The sequence below is a fragment of the Hordeum vulgare genome, chromosome 6H (assembly GCF_904849725.1).
Source record: "Hordeum vulgare subsp. vulgare chromosome 6H, MorexV3_pseudomolecules_assembly, whole genome shotgun sequence".
In the NCBI taxonomy this organism is placed as follows: Eukaryota; Viridiplantae; Streptophyta; class Magnoliopsida; order Poales; family Poaceae; genus Hordeum; species Hordeum vulgare.
Genome location: NC_058523.1, coordinates 11,803,945 through 11,819,202, shown reverse-complemented (window position 1 = coordinate 11,819,202; position 15,258 = coordinate 11,803,945).

The following is a 15,258-nucleotide window of genomic DNA, read 5'->3' as shown; positions in this document are numbered from 1 at the left end:
CATTGTCCGTTCGTTTCTGGTCGCCTTTGCATTTGGACTATTATATAATTGGTATATATATATATATATATATATATATATATATATATATATATATATATATATATATATATATATATATATGCTTGTAGGTGTTATTGGATTTGTCGTTTTGAAGCAAAAAAATTGACATATTTTGCCGTCATGTACAGGTTAGGCAGACGGCAAAAAATGCCATATTTTACTGTCATGTACGGATGAGGAAGACGGCAAAAGTGCAAACATCGTCCGTTAGCTAGGCCGTTCCGTCTTCCGACCATTTTTTTTCCGTCTACCAGACAAGCTGACGGCAACATAATTTCACTGACGGCAAACATTTTGCCGTCCGCTCTACCCGGCACATGGGCTGACGACATTGTTTGCCGTCATGGGCTGACGGCAAAATTTTGCCGTCTGTAATTCTCTCTTTGCCGTCTGTAGCGTCCTGAAGCCAAAATGCCCGATTCCTGTAGTGTACCAAGGATTCCCGAAACATTCGGATCACATCGGGACCCAAAATCACTGACTAATAGCATCCAAACCTGGCCGGAATTGGCCAAATCTGGGAGTTTTCACGAGTTTCCCGTAACTTGACTACGGGGTTCCTAAAATGTTCGGATCGCAGCGGGACCCAAAATCAGTAAGTAATAGCATACAAAACTTGCGAGAATAGACCAATACTGCGAGTTTTGACGAGTTCCCCGTAACCGGACCCCGGGGTTCCTGAAACGTTCGGATCGCAGCGGGAACCAAAATCAGTGAGTAATAGCATCCAAAACTGGCCGGAATAAGCCAAAACTGCGAGTTTTGACGAGTTCCCCATAACCGGACGCCGGGGTTCCCAAAACGTTCGCATCGTAGCGGGAACCAAAATCATTGAGTAATAGCATACAAAACTCGTCAGAATAGGCCAAAACTACGAGTTTTGATGAGTTCCACGTAACCGGACCCTCGGGTTCCCAAACCGTTGGGATTGTAGCAGAACCCAAAATCAGTAACTAATAGCATACAAAACCTGCCTAGCACAGGCTAAAACTGCGAGTTTTGACGAGTTCCCCGTAAGTAGACCTCGGGGTTCCCGATACGTTCGGATCATAACGGGACCCAAAATCAGTTACTAATGGCATACAAAACTGGCCGAAATAGGACAAAATTGCCAGTTTTCATGAGTTCCACTTAACCGGACCCGGGGGTTTCCGAAACGTTTGGATCGCAGCAGGACCCAAAATTAGTGAGTAATAGCATACAAAATTGGCCAAAGTACACCAAAACTGCGAGTTTTGAGGAGTTCCCCGTAACCGGACCCCGGGGTTCCCGAAACGTTTGGATCGCAACGGGAACCAACATCAGTTAGTAATAGTATAAAAAACTCGCCACAATAGGACAAAAATGCGAGTTTTGACGACTTCCCCTTAACTGGATCACGGGGTTCCCGAAATGTTTGGATGGCATCAGGACCCAAAATCAGTAAGAAATAGCATACAAAAATTGCCAAAATAGACCAAAACTATGAGTTTTGATGAGTTCCCCATAACCGGACCCCGGGGTTCCCGAAATGTTTGGATCTCAGCGGGATCCAAAATCAGTGAGTAATTGTTGGGGAACGTCGCATGGGAAACAAAATTTTTCCTACGCGCACGAAGACCTATATGGTGATGTCCATCTACGAGAGGGGATGTGTGATCTACGTACCCTTGTAGACCGTACAGCAGAAGCGTTAGTGAACGCGGTTGATGTAGTGGAACGTCCTCACGTCCCTCGATCCGCCCCGCGAACCGTCCCGCGATCAGTCCCACGATCTAGTGCCGAACGGACGGCACCTCCGCGTTCAGCACACGTACAGCTCGACGATGATCTCGGCTTTCTTGATCCATTAAGAGAGACGGAGAGGTAGAAGAGTTCTCCGGCAGCGTTACGGCGCTCCGGAGGTTGGTGATGATCTCGTCTCAGCAGGGCTCCGCCCGAGCTCCGCAGAAACACGATCTAGAGGTAAAACCGTGGAGATATGTGGTCGGGCTGCCGTGACAAAGTTGTGTCAAATCAGCCCTAAAACCTCCGTATATATAGGGTGAAGAGGGGGAGCCTTGCCTTTGGGTCTAAGGACCCCTAAGGGCTTCGGCCGAGCCAAGGGGGGGAGATCTCCCCTTTTCCCACCTCCTATTTTTTTTCTCTTTGATTTTTCTTCCTATGGTGCATAGGGCTCTTTTGGGCTGTCCCACCAGCCCACTAAGGGCTGGTGCGCCACCCCCAATGCCTATGGGCTTCCCCGGGGTGGGTTGCCCCCCCGGTGAACTCCCGGAACCCATTCGTCATTCCCGGTACATTCCCGGTAACTCCGAAAACCTTCCGGTAATCAAATGAGGTCATCCTATATATCAATCTTTGTTTGCGGAGCATTCCGGAAACCCTCGTGACGCCGTGGTCTCATGCGGGACTCCGAACAACATTCCGTAACCAACCATATAACTCAAATACGCATAAAACAACGTCGAACCTTAAGTGTGCAGACCCTGCGGGTTCGAGAACTATGTAGACATGATCCGAGAGACTCCTCGGTCAATATCCAATAGCGGGACCGGGATGCCCATATTGGATCCTACATATTCTACGAAGATCTTATCGCTTGAACCTTAGTGCCAAGGATTCATATAATCCCGTATGTCATTCCCTTTTCCTTCGGTATGTTACTTGCCCAAGATTCGATCGTCAGTATCCGCATACCTATTTCAATCACGTTTACCGGCAAGTCTCTTTACTCGTTCCGTAATACAAGATCCCGCAACTTACACTAAGTCACATTGCTTGCAAGGCTTGTGTGTGATGTTGTATTACGGAGTGGGCCCCGAGATACCTCTCCGGCACACGGAGTGACAAATCCCAGTATCGATCCATACTAACTCAACGAACACCTTCGGAGATACGTGTAGAGCATATTTATAGTCACCCAGTTACGTTGCAACGTTTGATACACACAAAGTATTCCTCCGGTGTTAGTGAGTTATATGATCTCATGGTCATAGGAACAAATACTTGACACGCAAAAAACAGTAGCAATAAAATGACACGATCAACATGCTACGTCTATTAATTTGGGTCTAGTCCATCACGTGATTCTCCTAATGACGTGATCCAGTTATCAAACACCAACACCTTGTTCATAATCAGAAGACACTGACTATCTTTGATCAACTGGCTAGCCAACTAGAGGCTTGCTAGGGACAGTGTTTTGTCTATGTATCCACACATGTATATAAGTCTTCATTCAATACAGTTATAGCATGGATAATAAACGATTATCTTGATACAGGAATTATAATAATAACTATATTTATTATTTCCTCTAGGGCATAATTCCAACAGTCTCCCACTTGCACTAGAGTCAATAATCTAGCCCTCACATCATCATGTGAATTACATTGTAATAAATCTAACACCCATACAGTTCTGGTGTTGATCATGCTTTGCCCGTGGAAGAGGTTTAGTCAGCGGGTCTGCTACATTCAGATCTGTGTGCACTTTGCATATATTTACGTCCTCCCCTTCGACGTAGTCGCGGATGAGGTTGAAGCGTCGTTTGATGTGTCTGGACTTCTTGTGAAACCGTGGTTCCTTTGCTAGGGCAATGGCACCCGTGTTGTCACAGAACAAGGTTATTGGATTCAGTGCGCTTGGCACCACTCCAAGATCCGTCATGAACTGCTTCATCCAGACACCCTCCTTAGCCGCCTCCGAGGCAGCCATGTACTCCGCTTCACATGTAGAATCTGCTACGACGCTCTGCTTGGAACTGCACCAGCTTACCACACCCCCATTAAGAATAAATACGTATCCGGTTTGCGACTTAGATTCGTCCGGATCTGTGTCAAAGCTTGCATCGACGTAACCTTTTACGGCGAGCTCTTCGTCATCTCCATACACGAGAAACATCTCCTTAGTCCTTTTCAGGTACTTCAGGATATTGTTGACCGCCGTCCAGTGATCCACTCCTGGATTACTCTCGAAGCTACCTGCCATACTTATGGCCAGGCTAACGTCCGGTCTAGTGCACAGCATTGCATACATGATAGAACCTATGGCTGAAGCATATGGGATGGAGCGCATATTCTCTCTATCCTCATAAGTTGCTGGGCACTGAGTCTTACTCAATGTTGTACCTTGTAAAACTGGCAAGAACCCTTTCTTGGACTATTCCATTTTGACCCTCTTCAAAACTTTATCAAGGTATGTGCTTTGTGAAAGTCCTATCAGGCGTTTTGATCTATCCCTGTAGATCTTAATGCCTAGAATGTAACCAGCTTCTCCTAGGTCCTTCATAGAGAAACTTTTATTCAAGTAATCCTTTATGCTCTCCAAAAACTCTACGTTGTTTCCAATGAGCAATATGTAATCCACATATAATATTAGAAACGCCAAAGAGCTCCCACTCACTTTCTTGTAAATACAAGATTCTCCAACCACTTGTATAAACCCAAATGCTTTGATCACCTCATCAAAGCGTTTGTTCCAACTCCGAGATGCTTGCACCAGTCCATAAATGGATCGCTGGAGCTTGCACACTTTGTTAGAATTCTTAGGATCGACAAAACCTTCGGGTTGCATCATATACAACTCTTCCTTAAGGAAACCGTTAAGGAACGCCGTTTTGACATCCATCTGCCAGATTTCATAATCGAAAAATGCAGCTATTGCTAACATGATTCTGACGGACTTAAGCATCGCTACGGGTGAGAATGTCTCATCGTAGTCAACTCCTTGAACTTGTGAAAAACCCTTTGCCACAAGTCGAGCTATATAAACGGTCACATTGCCGTCAGCGTCCGTCTTCCTCTTAAAGATCCATTTGTTCTGAATAGCCTTGCGGCCCTCAGGCAGTACTTCCAAAGTCCACACTTTGTTCTCATACATGGATCCTATCTCGGACTTCACGACTTCTAGCCATTTGTTGGAATCTGGGCCCACCATTGCTTCTTCATAATTTGCAGGTTCATTGTTGTCTAACAACATGATTGATAAGACGGGATTACCGTACCACTCTGGAGCAGCACGTGGTCTCATCGACTTGCGTGGTTCGACAGAAACTTGAACCGGAGTTTCATGATCATCATCATTAACTTCCTCCTCAACCGGCGTCGCAACGACAGAGGTTTCCCCTTGCCCTGCGCCACCATCCAGAGGGATGAGAGGTTCGACAACCACGTCAAGTTCTATCTTCCTCCCACTCAATTCTCTCGAGAGAAACCCCTTCTCGAGAAAAGCTCCGTTTTTAGCAACAACCACTTTGCCCTCGGATTTGAGATAGAAGGTGTACCCAACTGTCTCTTTTGGGTAACCTATGAAGATGCACTTTTCCGCTTTGGGTTCCAGCTTTTCAGGCTGAAGCTTTTTGACATAAGCATCACATCCCCAAACTTTAAGAAACGGCAACTTTGGCCTTTTGCCATACCACAGTTCGTATGGTGTCGTCTCAACGGATTTTGATGGTGCCCTATTTAAAGTGAATGCAGCTGTTTCTAATGCATAACCCCAAAATGATAACGACAAATCGGTAAGAGACATCATAGATCGCACCATCTCTAATAAAGTACGATTACGACGTTCGGACACACCATTATGCTGTGCTGTTCCAGGCAGTGTCAACTGTGAAACAATTCCACATTGTCTTAAGTGAGCACCAAACTTGAAACTCAGATATTCACCCCCACGATCAGACAGTAGGAACTTGATCTTCTTGTTACGATGATTTTCAACTTCACTCTGAAATTGCTTGAACTTTTCAAATGTTTCAGACTTGTGCTTCATTAAGTAGATATAACCATATCTACTCAAATCGTCAGTGAAGGTGAGAAAATAACGATATCCGCCGCGTGCCTCTACGCTCAACGGACCACACACATCGGTATGTATGATTTCCAACAAGTCACTTGCACGCTCCATTGTTCCGGAGAACGGAGTTTTAGTCATCTTGCCCATGAGGCATGGTTCGCACGTGTCAAGTGAATCAAAGTCAAGTGACTCCAAAAGTCCATCGGCATGGAGTTTCTTCATGCGCTTTACACCAATATGACCTAAGCGGCAGTGCCACAAAAATATGGCGCTATCATTGTTAACTCTAACTCTTTTGGTCTCAATGTTATGTATGTGTGTATCACTATCAAGATTCAATATGAACAATCCTCTCACATTGGGTGCATGACCATAAAAGATGTTACTCATAGAAATAGAACAACCATTATTCTCTGACTTCAAAGAGTAACCGTCTCGCAATAAACAAGATCCAAATATAATGTTCATGATCAATGGAGGCACTAAATAACAATGATTCAAGTTCATAACTAATCCTGATGGTAACTGAAGTGAAACTGTGCCGACGGCGATTATATCAACCTCGGAACAATTTCCTACGCGCATCGTCACTTCATCTTTCGGCAGCCTTCGTCTATTCCGCAGTTCCTGTTTTGAGTTGCAAATATGAGCAACAAAACCGGTATCGAATACGCAGGCACTACTACGAGAGTCGGTTAAGCACACATCAATAACATGTATATCAAATATACCTGATTTTTCTTTGGCCGCCTTCTTATCAGCCAGATACTTGGGGCAATTGCGCTTCCAGTGACCCATACCCTTGCAATAGTAACACTCTGTTTCAGGCTTAGGTCCAGCTTTGGATTTCTTCGTCGGATTGGCAACAGGCTTGCCGCTCTTCTTTGAATTACCCTTCTTGCCTTTGCCGTTTCTCTTGAAACTAGTGGTCTTATTCACCATCAACACTTGATGCTCTTTACGGAGTTCAAACTCTGCGACTTTCAGCATCGCAAACAACTCACCGGGAGACTTGTTCATCCCTTGTGTGTTGTAGTTCAACACAAAGCCTTTATAGCTTGGCGGCAGTGATTGAAGGATTCTGTCAGTGATAGCTTCTTGCGGGAGTTCAATCCCCAGCTCAACTAGACGGTTTGAGTACCCAGACATTTTGAGCACAACCGGGACTGACAGACGAGTTGTCCTCCATCTTGCAAGCAAAGAATTTATCAAAGGTCTCATACTTCTCGTTCCGGGCGTTCTTCTGAAAGATAAACTTCAACTCCTGGAACATCTCAAATGCTCCATGACGCTCAAAGCGACGTTGAAGTCCCGGTTCTAAGCCATACAAGATTGCACATTGAACTACTGAGTAGTCCTCCTTACGTGCTAAACATCCTGATCAGCCGTAGCGGGTGGTTCATCTCCTAGCGCAGCATTAAGGACATAATCCTTCTTCCCAGCTTGTAAGATTAGCTTAAGATTACGAGCCCAGTCTACAAAGTTGCTTCCATCATCTTTCAACTTAGCTTTCTCTAGGAACGTATTAAAATTCAGGGTGACTGTCGCGTGAGCCATGATCTACAACACAAATATATTCAAAGTGGACTTAGACTATGTTCAAGATAATTAGAGTTTAACTTAATCAAATTATCCGCTAAACTCCCACTCAAAAAGTACATCTCTCTAGTCATTTGAGTGGTTCATGATCCACTTACACTAGCTCAAGTCCGATCATCACGTGAGTTGAGCATAGTTTCAGTGGTAAGCATCCCCATGCTAATCATATCATCTATATGATTCATGATCGACCTTTCGGTCTCATGTGTTCTGAGGCCATGTCTGCACATGCTAGGCTCATCAAGCTTAACCCGAGTGTTCCGCGTGCGCAACTGTTTTGCACCCGTTGTATGTGAACGTTGAGTCTATCACACCCGAACATCACGTGGTGTCTCGAAAGGACGAACTGTAGCAACGGTGCACAGTCGGGGAGAACACAATTTCCTCTTGAATTTTAGTGAGAGATCACCTCATAATGCTACCGTCGTTCTAAGCAAAATAAGGTGCATAAAAGGATTAACATCACATGCAATTCATAAGTGACATGATATGGCCATCATCATGTGCTCCTTGATCTCCATCACCAAAGCACCGGCACGATCTTCTTGTCACCCGCGCCACACCATGATCTCCATCAACGTGTCGCCATCGGGGTTGTCGTGCTACTCATGCTATTACTACTAAAGCTACATCCTAGCAAAATAGTAAACGCATCTGCAAGCACAAACGTTAGTTATAAAGACAACCCTATGGCTCCTGCCGGTTGCCGTACCATCGATGTGCAAGTCGATATTATCTATGACAACATGATCATCTCATACATCCAATATATCACATCACATCGTTGGCCATATCACATCACAAGCATACCCTGCAAAAACAAGTTAGACGTCCTCTAATTTTGTTGTTGCATGTTTTACATGGTGACCATGGGTATCTAGTAGGATCGCATCTTACTTACGCAAACACCACAATGTAGATATATGATTTGCTATTTAACCTCATCCAAGGACCTCCTCGGTCAAATCCGATTCAACTAAAGTTGGAGAAACTAACACCCGCCAGTCATCTTTGAGCAACGGAGTTACTCGTAGCGATGAAACCAGTCTCTCGTAAGCGTACGAGTAATGTCGGTCCGAGCCGCTTCGATCCAACAATACCGCGGAATCAAGAAAAGACTAAGGAGGGCAGCAAAACGCACATCACCGCCCACAAAAACTTTTGTGTTCTACTCGAGAAGACATCTACGCATGAACCTAGCTCATGATGCCACTGTTGGGGAACGTCGCATGGGAAACAAACATTTTCCTACGCGCACGAAGACCTATAATGGTGATGTCCATCTACGAGAGGGGATGTGTGATCTATGTACCCTTGTAGACCGTACAGCAGAAGCGTTAGTGAACGCGGTTGACGTAGTGGAACGTCCTCACGTCCCTCGATCCGCCCCGCGAACCGTCCCGCGATCAGTCCCACGATCTAGTGCCGAACGGACGGCACCTCCGCGTTCAGCACACGTACAGCTCGACGATGATCTCGGCCTTCTTGATCCAGCAAGAGAGACGGAGAGGTAGAAGAGTTCTCCGGCAGCGTGACGGCGCTCCGGAGGTTGGTGATGATCTCGTCTCAGCAGGGCTCCGCCCGAGCTCCGCAGAAACGCGATCTAGAGGTAAAACCGTGGAGATATGTGGTCGGGCTGCCGTGACAAAGTTGTGTCAAATCAGCCCTAAAACCTCCGTATATATAGGGGAAAGAGGGGGAGCCTTGCCTTGGGGTCCAAGGACCCCTCAGGGCTTCGGCCGAGCCAAGGGGGGGAGATCTCTCCTTTTCCCACCTCCTCTTTTTTTTCTTTTCTCTTTGATTTTTCTTCCTATGGCGCATAGGGCTCTTTTGGGCTGTCCCACCAGCCCACTAAGGGCTGGTGCGCCACCCCCAATGCCTATGGGCTTCCCCGGGGTGGGTTGCCCCCCGGTGAACTCCCGGAACCCATTCGTCATTCCCGGTACATTCCCGGTAACTCCGAAAACCTTCCGGTAATCCAATGAGGTCATCCTATATATCAATCTTCGTTTCCGGACCATTCCGGAAACCCTCGTGATGTCCGTGATCTCATCCGGGACTCCAAACAACATTCGGTAACCAACCATATAACTCAAATACGCATAAAACAACGTCGAACCTTAAGTGTGCAGACCCTGCGGGTTCGAGAACTATGTAGACATGACCCGAGAGACTCCTCGGTCAATATCCATTAGCGGGACCTGGATGCCCATATTGGATCCTACATATTCTACGAAGATCTTATCGTTTGAACCTCAGTGCCAAGGATTCATATAATCCCGTATGTCATTCCCTTTTCCTTCGGTATGTTACTTGCCCAAGATTCGATCGTCAGTATCCGCATACCTATTTCAATCTCGTTTACCGGCAAGTCTCTTTAATCGTTCCGTAATACAAGATCACGCAACTTACACTAAGTCACATTGCTTGCAAGGCTTGTGTGTGATGTTGTATTACCGAGTGGGCCCCGAGATACCTCTCCGGCACACGGAGTGACAAATCCCAGTCTCGATCCATACTAACTGAACGAACACCTTCGGAGATACGTGTAGAGCATCTTTATAGTCACCCAGTTACGTTGCGACGTTTGATACACACAAAGTATTCCTGCGCTGTTAGTGAGTTATATGATCTCATGGTCATAGGAACAAATACTTGACACGCAGAAAACAGTAGCAATAAAATGACACGATCAACATGATACGTCTATTAATTTGGGTCTAGTCCATCACGTGGTTCTCCTAATGACGTGATCCAGTTATCAAGCAACAACACCTTGTTCATAATCAGAAGACACTAACTATCTTTGATCAACTGGCTAGCTAACTAGAGGCTTTCTAGGGACAGTGTTTTGTCAATGTATCCACACATGTATATAAGTCTTCATTCAATACAATTATAGCATGGATAATAAACGATTATCTTGATACAGAATTTATAATAATAACTATATTTATTATTGCCTCTAGGGCATAATTCCAATAGTAATAGCATGCAAAACAGGCCGGAATAGGCCAATACTGCGACTTTTGACGAGCTCCCCGTAACTGTACCAAGGGTTACCGAAACGTTTGCATCACATCGGGACCCAAAATCAGTAACTGATAGCATACAAAACTGGCCAGAATACACCAAACCTGCGAGTTTTGACAAGTTACAAAGAACCGGACCCCGGGGTTGCCGAAACGTCCGGATCGCAATGGGAACCAAAATGAGTGAGTAATAGCATACAAATCTCACCACAATAGGCCAAAACTGGGAGTTTTGATGATTTCCCCATAGCCGGACCCTTGTGTGCCCAAAACGTTCGGATGGTATCGGGACCCAAAATCAGTGACTAATACCATACAAAATTGATCGGAATAGGCCCAAACTGCGAATTTAGACGAGTTCCCCGTAAACGTACCAAGGGTGCCCGAACCAATCTGATCACATCGGGACGCAAAATCAATGACTAATAGCATACAAAACTGGCCGGAGTAGGCCAAAACTGCGACTTTTCACGAGTTCCCCGTAAATTGACCCTGGGGTTCCCAAAACGTTCGGATCATAGCGGGACCCAAAATCAGTAAGTAATAGCATACAAAACTTGCCAGAATAGACCAAAATTGCGATATTTGACGAGTTCCCCGTAACTTAACCCCACGGTTCCCAAAATGTTCGGATCGCAGCGGAACCCAAAATCAGTAAGTAATAGCATACAAAACTTGCGAGAATAGATAAAAACTGCGAGTTTTGACGAGTTCCCCGTAACCGGACCCCGGGGTTCCCGAAACGTTTGGATCGCAACGGGAACCAAAATTAGTGAGTAATAGCATCCAAAAATGGCCGGAATAGGCCAAAACTGCGAGTTTTGACGAGTTCCCCATAACCGAACGCCGGGGTTCCCGAAACATTCGGATCGCAGCGGAACCAAAATCATTGAGTAATAGCATACAAAACTCGTCAGAATAGGCCAAAACTATGAGTTTTGATGAGTTCCACGTAACCGGACCCTCGGGTTCCCAAAACGTTGGGATCGTAGCAGAACCCAAAATCAGTAACTAATAGCATACAAAACCTGGCCAGAATAGGCTAAAACTGCGAGTTTTGATGAGTTCCCCGTAAGTAGACCTCGGGGTTCCTGAAACGTTCGAATCATAGCGGGACCCAAAATCAGTGACTAATGGCATACAAAATTGGCCGAAATAGGACAAAATTGCCAGTTTTCACGAGTTCCACTTAACCGTACCCGGGGGTTTCCAAAAAGTTCGGATCGCAGCACGGCCCAAAATCACTGAGTAATAGCATACAAAATTGGCCAAAGTACACCAAAACTGCGAGTTTTGACGAGTTCCCCGTAACCAGACCCCGGGTTTCCCGAAACGTTCTTATCGCAGCGGGAACCAACATCAGTTAGTAATAGCATAAAAAACTCACCACAATAGGACAAAAATACGAGTTTTGACGACTTCCCCTTAACCGGACCCCGGGGTTCCCGAAACGTTTGGATGGCATCGGGACCCAAAATTAGTAAGTAATAGCATACAAAACTTGCCAAAATAGACCAAAACTGTGAGTTTTGATGAGTTCCCCATAACCGGACCCCGGGGTTCCCGAAATGTTTGGACCGCAGCGGGATCCAAAATCAGTGAGTAATAGCATGCCAAACAGGCCGGAATAGGCCAAAATGGCGAGTTTTGACGAGCTTCCCATAACCGTACCAAGGGTTACCGAAACGTTTGCATCACATCGGGACCCAAAATCATTGACTAATAGCATAGAAAACTGGCAAGAATACACCAAAACTGCAAGTTTTGACAAGTTACCCGTAACTGGACCCCGGGGTTGCCGAAATGTTGGTATCGCAATGGGAACCAAAATGAGTGAGTAATAGCATACAAAACTGCGAATTTTGACGAGTTCCCCTTTACCGTACCAAGGGTTCCCGAAACATTCGGATGGCATCGGGACCCAAAATCAGTGACTAATAGCATACAAAACTGGCCGTAATAGGCCAAAACTGCAAGTTTTCACGAGTTCCCCGTAACTTGACCCCGGGGTTCCCAAATTGTTTGGATGGTAGCGGGACCCAAAATCAGTAAGTAATAGCACACAAAACTTGCGAGAATAGACCAAAACTGCGAGTTCTGATGAGTTCCCCGTAATAGGACCCCAGGGTTCCCGAAACGTTTGGATCACAGCAGGAACCAAAATCGGTGAGTTATAGCATCCAATACTCGCCGGAATAGGCCAAAACTGCGAGTTTTGACGAGTTCCCCGTATCCAGACGTCGGGGTTCCCGAAACGTTCGGATCGCAGCGGGAACCAAAATCATTGAGTAATAGCATACAAAACTCGTTAGAACAGGCCAAAACTACGAGTTTTGGTGAGTTCCACGTAACCGGACCCCGGGGTTCCCAAAACGTTGGGATCATAGGAGAACCCAAAATCAGTGACTAATAGCATACAAAACCTGGCCAGAATAGGCTAAAACTGCGAGTTTTGACGAGTTCCCCGTAAGTAGACCTCGGGGTTCCCGAAACGTTCGGATCATAGCGGGACCCAAAATCAGTGACTAATGACATACATAAGTGGCCGATATAGGACAAAATTGCCAGTTTTAAGGAGTTCCACCTAACCTGACCCACGGGTTTCCGAAATATTCGGATCGCAGCAGAATCCAAAATCAGTGAGTAATAGCATACGAAATTGGCCAGAGTACACCAAAACAGCGAGTTTTCACGAGTTCCCCGTAACCGGACCCCGAGGTTCCCGAAACGTTCGGATCGCAGCGGGAACCAACATCACTTAGTAATAGCATAAAAAACTCGCCACAATAGGCCAAAACTGCGAGTTTTGACGACTTCCCCATAACCGGATCCCGGGTTTCCCGAAACGTTCGGATCGCAGCGGGAACCAAAATCATTGAGTAATAGCATACAAAACTCGTCAGAATAGGCCAAAACTACGAGTTTTGGTGAGTTCCACGTAACCGGACCACGGGGTTCCCTAAACGTTGGGATCGTAGGAGAACCCCAAAGCAGTGACTAATAGCATACAAAACCTGGTCAGAATAGGCTAAACCTGCGAGTTTTGACGAGTTCCCCGTAAGTAGACCTCGGGGTTCCCAAAACGTCCGATCATAGCGGGACCCAAAATCAGTGAGTAATAGCATACAAAACTGGCCAGAATACACCAAAACTGCGAGTTTTGATGATTTCCCTGTAACCAGACCCCGGGGTTCCCGAAACGTTCAGATCGCAGCGGGAACCAAAATCAGTTAGTAATAGCATAAAAAACTCGCCACAATAGGACAAAAATGCGAGTTTTGACGACTTCCCCAGAACCGGACCGCGGGGTTCCCGAAACGTTGGGATGGCATCGGGACCAAAAATCAGTAAGTAATAGCATACAAAACTAGCCAGAATAGACCAAAAATTTAAGTTTTGATGAGTTCCCCATAACCGGACCCCGGGGTTCCCGAAATGTTTGGATCATAGCGGGACCCAAAATCAGTGACTAATGGCATACAAAACTTGCCGAAATAGGACAAAATTGCGAGTTTTCACGAGTTCCACTTAACCGTACCCGGGGGTTTCCGAAACATTCGGATCGCAGCAGGGCCCAAAATCAGTGAGTAATAGCATACAGAATTGGCCAAAGTACACCAAAACTGCGAGTTTTGATGAGTTCCCCGTAACCAGACCCCGGGTTTCCCGAAACGTTCTTATCGCAGCGGGAACCAACATCAGTTAGTAATAGCATAAAAAACTCGCCACAATAGGACAAAAATGCGAGTTTTGACGACTTCCCCTTAACCGGACCCCGGGGTTTCCGAAACGTTTGGATGGCATCGGGACCCAAAATCAGTAAGTAATAGTATACAAAACTTGCCAAAATAGACCAAGACTGTGAGTTTTGTTGAGTTCCCCATAACCAGACCCCCGGGTTCCCGAAACGTTTGGATCGCAGCGGGATCCAAAATCAGTGAGTAATAGCATGCAAAACAGGCCGGAATAGGCCAAAACTGCTAGTTTTGACGAGTTTCCCGTAACCGTACCAAGGGTTACTGAAAGTTTGCATCACATCGGGACCCAAAATCACTAACTAATAGCATACAAAACTGGCCAGAATACACCAAAACTGCGAGTTTTGACAAGTTACCCGTAACCGGACCTCGGGGTTGCCGAAACGTTCGGATCACAATGGGAACCAAAATGAGTGAGTAATAGCATACAAAACTCACCACAATAAGCCAAAACTGGGAGTTTTGATGATTTCCCATTAACCGGACCCTGGTGTTCCAAAAATGTTCGGATGGTATCGGGACCCAAAATCAGTGACTAATAGCATACAAAACTGACCGGAATAGGCCCAAGCTGCGAATTTTGAAGAGTTCCCCGTAACCGTACCAAGGGTTCCCGAAACATTCGGATTACATCGGGACCCAAAATCAGTGACTAATAGCATACAAAATTGGCCGGAATAGGCCAAAACTGTGAGTTTTCACGAGTTCCCCGTAACTTGTCCCCGGGGTTCCCAACATGTTCGGATCGTAGTGGGACCCAAAATCAATAAGTAATAGCATTCAAAACTTGCCAGAATAGACCAAAACTGCGAGTTTTGACGAGTTCCCCAAAACAGGACCTCGGGGATCCCGAAACGTTCTGATCACAGCGGGAACCAAAATCGGTGAGTAATAGCATCCAAAACTCGCTGGAATAAGCCAAAAGTGCGAGTTTTGACGAGTTCCCCGTATCCGGACGCCTGGGTTTCCGAAACATTCGGATCGCAGCGGGAACCAAAATCATTGAGTAATAGCATACAAAACTCGTT